Raw genomic sequence first — 7,642 nt, forward strand, 5'->3', positions numbered from 1 at the left:
GAACTGCATTCCACCCTCAGGTCTTCTGCTTAAGGAAACTCCAAAGGTTCTCAATAGGGTTGAGGTCAGAGGTCAGAGGAGGATGGTGACCACACTATGAGTTTCTCCCCTTAATGCCCATAGCAGCCAATGACACAGTGGTATTCCTTACAGCATTCATTATCATGCATGAAGATGATTTTGCTACTGAAGGTTCGGCTCTTCTTTTTGAACCATGAAAGAAAGTGATCAGTCAGAAAATCTATAAATTTAATAGCACAACAAAAAATGTAATCTTTATAAATCCAATTTGCATAATAATTTGGAACACGGTGTAGAGATAACTTATCGTCATAAAATGATGATCATCATAACTGATCATTCTGTTTATGACATACATTTCCAAAGGGATCATGGGACTCCCCTCCAGCCCCGCAGTCACTACCAGCTCATAAATGAGAAGTCGACTCTGTTTTCTGTGTCTTGTATGCTGGAGGAAATAATGACCAGTGCCAAACTGCTAATGGCTGGACAGTGATAAAATAAAAAGTCTTGTGAAACAGCAGGACGTTAGTACTAAGAACAATAAGCTAGCGCTATCATACACCAAGCTGTAGTCATTAGCATCACTTGTCACAGCTGTGTGTGGGGGATCAACAGCGTATTAGGCAGAGGTCATGGCATTTTGGCTCATCAGCACATTTCAATCAGCCTTTTAATGGGCCTGCTTAAGCTATCCATTTCTGTTTTGGACTGCTGCCACGTCTCTGATGGGGAAGGCAGCCGGGCCACTTACTGCTGCTGCTGGTTTTCCAAAAGCATTTCAAAAGCTCCAAACTCAAGGGCGCTAATGAGCGCCCAGCAGGAGGAGTTACAATACAGGCTGAGATATCTGAGATATCTGAGTTTAGTTTGTCCTGGTGGGGACGGAGGACATCACCAAAGAAATGGGAGAAATGAAGAAAGGAAATTGCCCATGTTTGGTAGACATTTAAAATATTACCAATAATAAATTAGCTTAAATTTCATTAAGCCAAAAGCGACACGGCCTAAAATCGTTATTATGATAACGTTATTCAATAATGATAAATGGCTGCAAGTTTTTTCTTTTAAATTTACTCCACTCTGCACCTTTTCAATTAATCGTCTCCTTTTAAAAAGGTTCGAGATTTGAACTTCCTCTGGGATTTCCTTTGCTAGCCTCTAATAGTGACTTTGAAGCTCATTTTGTTTGTCTCAAAGGATCGTCTTCAGACAGGAAAAGAAAAAAAATAAATCAAAATGGAGGCCTCCAGGGCTTCATGAAAAGATTTTTTTTTGTCTTTAACGCGGCGGAGGCTATCAGTTGTCTGACCTTCATCTTCAATAATCCCACACTTTGTATTGAGTCGCAGAATTAACAAAGCTTTCAGGGAATTCTTGTTCCGTTTTGAAACCCTTTCAGTTTATTGGAAATCTTGAGAGAAATGGTTCGGAAAACAATCAATGGAGCTGAAAAAAGTGCATAATCTCTGACTTTGGGATCAGATTTGGTGGCAGGAGGTTGTATCATCTCATAAGTTTCTACTGATGCCTACATCAGTATATGATGTAAAAAGGCAGGTGACTTTTTATTTAAGGACATGTATTGTAGGAAATCGTCCAGCCCTTGGTGATCCGCTGGCCGTTTTGGAGTCTTCTGGAGGATTCTGCCCAGAGGACACTCACAAAATATGAAAAACTGCTCTACAAATAATAACATTTAATGACGAAACTGTGTTTATATCATCTATTGTCCTTTATACAGTGAACAGTTCAATTCGAGGACTTTATGATCTGAGCTTTATGAAGCTGAAACGTACCACCCATAGCGACAGAACAGCTGCTTATTCGATGACGTCTTTTGTAGTCATCTACATTTGGATGTCACTGATAAAATAAATAATGAGTGAAATATTTGCTGTATCATAAAATATTTAACGTTTGTAGAAAATAAAATACACCTTTATTTTTTTCCAGAATCTACACTACAGTCTGGGTTAAAACGTTTGACTGTTTTTCTGCTGACAGTTTACATTGTAGATTATAATTGTAATGTAATTTAAACCTCCAACTGAAAAAAGTAGCTAATTCTTTCCATCTTTCCTATTTCTGCTTCTTTAAAATGTTTCAGATCATCAAATAAAGATCAATCAGTCAAGTTTGTTCGTAGAGCACAATTTCAAAGTGCTTTACATCATGAAAAGCACTTAGCTTAAATTTCACTAAGCCAAAAAAAACAACAAAAAACCATAATACACTAGTCAACAGTTGTGAAAACCCATAACAGATGTTACATTTTGTCAAGTGCCATCGTCAATCTTGTTGGTCAATGCTCCATTTATTATGGCTCAAAGGCAACTCTAAACCTGTGGGCTTTCTAGTCTTGATTTAAATGAACTCAGCGTTCCGGCTGTTCTACAATTTTCTGGAAGTTTGTTTCAGATTGAGTGCTGCCTCTAAGATCACTCTCTGCTGATAGTCGTAAACAATCAGGTTAGGAGCTGCTGAACGGCTCCGGGCTGCTTGGCTCAGCAGATTGCGATTGCCGAACTCATTACAGATCTGGCAGAACGAATGTTAACTTTGACGCCCCCCGGCCATCAGCTGCTGAACGAGGAGAGAATAAAGAGCGAATGGCTCTCCAAGGTGTTCTGAAAGTGGTGACGAAGCAGCTGCATCTAGGTCGTGGTCGTTAGGGATCAGACAGATGTGCAACCGGGAACTCGTCAAGGGATTGGTGGCAGCAGTGTTAGCGACGCACCTTGGCCAAACCTCCTCCACCCACAAGCTAAGCATCTGCCGGGATTTAGACGGATTGGATTGTGGCCATGCGCTTCACCCACATGCTCATTTTGACTGATGTCTTTTCAAAGTTTAGCCAGGCTGCTGGAGGGAAAAAACCCCAAAACAAAACAAGAGAGCCTCTACCATAGCCAACGCCTCCTATAAACGGTCTGGTTAAGAGTCTCTGCTGAAACTTTGACAGTGCTGTCGTACATCGGCCACCAGACTGTTCAGGTCGTTTTGACACGAGGCTTTCTGAAGTTACTTGCGTTTCAAAACTCCAATCATCATCGCACTGCGTAAATGTTAGTGATGAAAGAGGAAGCAGCTAAATTAGTGCACTATTTTCCATATTGGAAAATTATATTCTAACTGGAGTTAGCATTTGTATATCTCCAAAATGTGTAAATTCAAATGCTGCTGCAGCATTTTCACTGACTGAAACATGACTGACAGACGTTGAAATAAACCCTTTAGCTGTCCACTCACTGCTAACGGCGGCCATGTTGGATTTTGACGTCAGACCAGGTGAGTAACCTCAAAGTTTTCTATTCTGACTCCAGGCGTGTCCCAGTTGTCTTTGCTAACTTGGAAATCCAAAAGTCCAACTTCTGAAAACGACTTGAACACAACAGGATTTTTTTCCTGTATGCCAGTCAAGATAAAGTCGGGTTTTTAATGCTTTATAAAACCGTAGTGGCAGAAATGTTTAAGCCTGTTTAAACGGCTTACAGCTACTTACTGGAGCCCTGCTTCCAAGAAACGTGAGGAAGCGTCATAACAGAAACTAAATCCTCCGTTTTATGAAGCAGAACTGAACAGAACAGACATTGGACCGGGTCAGAACAGTAGCTGACCTGCAAGTTTTATCTGATCTGATGTGGAGGAATAAAGAAGGAGTAAATACCTAATAAGTAACACCTAATAAAAAAATTCAGATAAAATTCAGGGGGGGGATAGCAAACCCAGATTCACAGGTGTGTTGGAAAAAAACCCCTTTGTTTCTCATTTATTGCAGTTAATAATTGAGAATCCCAGAATAAATCGGGACACTGAAGATGAACTGCTGTGATAAAAAGTTTTAAAGTTCAGAAGTGAGAACGTTTTGTCCCACTGATGCACTAAAAGCTTTTTGAATTTTCCAGACACACAAAACCACATTTTATAGCATGCTATGAAAAATGCCAAACATATATCAATCATGACTTGAAGGAAATTTTACTTCACAATTTAACGCCTTGAAATTGGGCCTCCGTCTCTTTAAGAAACTCTTGCTCTTCACGACACTCCCCCTTCAGGGCGTCGTGACGACCTTTCTATACTGACCCTTTAACGCTGGTTTTACCACAGTTTCAAGCAGCAGTGCCGTTCCAACAGGTGTTTGCTAACAGCTGCTGCCACTAGTCTGGAGGAGCTGAGCTCGGTAAGCTAAAGTCACAAAATAAATTCACAAAAATTATCGCAATGACGCAAAATTTCATCTTGCAGGATTTCTTCTTTCCTGATCCCAGTGTTAATGTTGAGAAGAGGAACCTGCAGCCTTTAACTGACGGGCTTGAGGATTTAGCAGAACTAGAGTGGATTGTTGCACACAATTAGTCTGAGAAAAAACTGACAACCTTATTTGCATTTTTCCCTGGTAACCAGTGTTTTTGCACTCAGAATTCCCTAAATGTCATTTTCTGCTTATTGAATATTAAATACATGAATGTATTTCCTCTCAGATAAAGAACGATCCCAGAGTAATTACTAAGGTATTAATCATCCTCGTACGCCACAATAACCCCTGACGGATCTCCGTGTCCTGCCGAGATTTTCCCTGAGAGGTCGGGTCCATTCAGAAGAACTTGAGAGAGCTGCAGGTTTCTAATCATTTTTGCAAGGAATTTACGCAGATTAGACAACATGCTGACTTGATGCCACTGGTTCAAACAACGGACTCCGCACTGACTGCACTGCAACAGAGAGGTAGAGCCTGCAGGCAGAGATTAAAACGGCTCATGCATAAAGATAATAATTTTTTTCTACGTATTGCAGGGTAAGATGCTTTGCTGCAGTGATATTTGCAGATCTCTAAACAAGAGGAGCGACGAACGACGGAGAAGGTTTTCCATCACTGTGGATGAGCAAAACACGGGTCAGCAACAGCAGCGAGAAAACGTGAACGTTTAAGAGGAGCCATGTTGAGATGACTGCCTGAAGGCGGAGCTTCAGAAAGAGCAGCAGCTCCTTAAAGAGACAGAGGCCCAATTTCAAGGTGTTAAATTTCAAAGTCAAATTTCTTTTAAGTTATTTTTGATACGTGACGCAAAAGTTACCTTCAGTTTGTCTAAAAACTGAAGGTAAACTCAGTAACTTTATTGTGCTGTAAGATGATTCTGTGTGGCTGGAAAACGCATTTTCCCTTTCAAGAGCTCCATCCTCACGTTTTCCTGTCTCAAGTTTCACACAGACGGTTCTGAGGCTCCTCTGGCGGATTCCCCAAAGCGCTGACGTTATTGAATGTGAAGTGCCATGTGGAAGTCCATTCAGTCCGAAGCATCGGAGCCGAAGACTTTTGGCTCGAAGCTGTTATTATTTTAGCTCCAGTGTTGTTGCTGGAAGGTGACTCATCTCTCCCGGCAACCGGCTGGTGCAGTCGGGAGCACAAGCACCAACCCGGCCTGCAGGGACCTCTGCTGTTCCTTCCCAACCCGCTTTCATCCATTAATGACGACGTTAATCCCTGTTGTGTTTGTGACACAAATCATCCAAAGTTAAAGCCCAGTTATTTTGGACCAGTGGTGTCCTGAGTGCAGCCCGGGGGCCGTTTGCAGCTGCAATTTGAGAAGGTTACATATTTGGAGTTGATGAAAGATGGTGGAAAAAATGTTCATTTAAATGAACACGCTTGGCTAATTATTAGGTTAGGTTTGTTTGTTTGTTTTATTTTTAGACTGAACAGTTAACCTGGTGAAAGAAAATTGTTCTAATATGTGTCCAACATGGGATTTTCATTAATAATTATATTAATTAAAGGAATTATTACATAATTAGTACATAATAAAAGGTATCACATACGTTTTATTGCATATTGTGACATTTTGTGGCTCAGTTCCAGCAGATGTCTGCTAATTGCTGCTGGCTAGTCCCAGGAGGATCTTCGTCCTCGAAGGCGGAGCCATGTCCACCCAGGCATTTTGCACAGCTGAATGGTTGCCATGGAGATTGAAGGATTTCTCAAAGATGCAGGAGAGAATCAATGCAACAATCCAGGTGTGTTTTTGATGAATAATGTCAGAGCCTGACATAAAATGCAAAAGTCAATTTTACAAACCAACACTAACGGCTGCTGTTGCATTGTGGGAAGTGACATTTCTTAAAGCTGACGTGGAAAACAATCCGGCTGCCTGTCAGCTCAGTTCTGTTGTTGGTTCAACTTCCTGAAAGGTGTTTAATTTATAACGGAGAGGAATAATCCTGCCACATCAAGGTGGCTGTGCTGGAGTGATAGAGGGCTGGTGAAACCAACACATAATAACAAATGAATCTCCCTGGTATCTTTGTGGCCTGATGATGAGGTTCACCAGCCTTCGGCAGGACCCTGCAGGACTCCCCATCCATCTGTCAGCTGTTTGCCGCTTCAGAAAACCTCAGTGACCCTTTAGAGAAACTCCAGACAGCAGATCCGTTTCGCTGCGGCTGTTTGTATCGTCTAACCCAACCCAGCGGGCAGAACGGATGGTACAGGAGCGGTGGAAACCAATGTGGTTGAGCTTTCTGCGGAGAGAGCACAAGACACAGTTTTGCGACTGCAGCGCTTCTGTTAAATAAGACACGCGATTAAAATCACAGGAATAAGTTTGTTCACGCGATAAGTCATTAAAAACACGCCGCACCATCGTCCTCATTCCACTTCTTGGCGTCTTGTTCCAATATCATGTCTGGAACAATTTAGAACATTAGATCTAAAATAATGCAGCTGCTGAACTTGATGCTTTCCTTCAGATCGTTTCACCTGCTGTGTTTTTCTAAATTCCCAGGAGAAATGTTCAGTTTTCTTACAGCAGCTGGAAATCTAATAACGCTCTGCCAGAAGAAAAGGGAACTCTGAATTATAATTTTGCACACAGACATCTGAAGAAGTCCTGAGACGTTACTAAATTCACTTTTTGATTCTTTTTCAAACTCAAAACACTTTTTTTTTTCTACCTCTTTCCTCTGCCTGGCTCCTGGCAGCTGAACTTCGCCAGCAGCTCGGATTGCACCGCGCCGGCGGCCCGCTTCCTCCATGCAGCCCAAAGCTGAACGGCTCCTGCCGGCTATAAAGACGCTGCAGGGCGCGACCCAAAACCAACGCCACCAAACCCAGGGGCTTCCTGTAGGGGCGTCTGGAGCGCTGCCACGTTCAGCTCATTTTCTCCCTGGAAGCTGCTGGATGATCGTCGTTTCGCTGCATCAGCAGCTTTGGAGCTGCCAGGTGTGAGGACATCAGCTAGACATGTTTTCACTTTAATGATTAGGGAAGTAGCAAAAACGCACGATGACAAATTCCTATAAATGTTTATGTTTGATTGTTACCCTGAATGCCGATAAGAAAGTCACACGTTAAAAATACCCGAAAAATGCAACGTAACTGGAGCATTTTCAATTCAAACCTTTTTTTTTTTTTTTTTTTATTTACAAATCTGCAGCATGTAAATTTTACAGCATGACAAAATCTAGCTAGAATCAAGACATTTTCTAGAAAAAGCCTTGGAAATTTTGAGAAATTAAATATTTGCTAGAAAACAATAAACATCAATTTTGGGAGTAGGTGCAGAATTCTTTTGGGGGAAAAAGTAATTCTTTTTAGAAATAAAATCGCTATTTTCCTAAA

This window comes from Xiphophorus couchianus, chromosome 10, assembly GCF_001444195.1.
Source record: "Xiphophorus couchianus chromosome 10, X_couchianus-1.0, whole genome shotgun sequence".
NCBI lineage: Eukaryota > Metazoa > Chordata > Actinopteri > Cyprinodontiformes > Poeciliidae > Xiphophorus > Xiphophorus couchianus.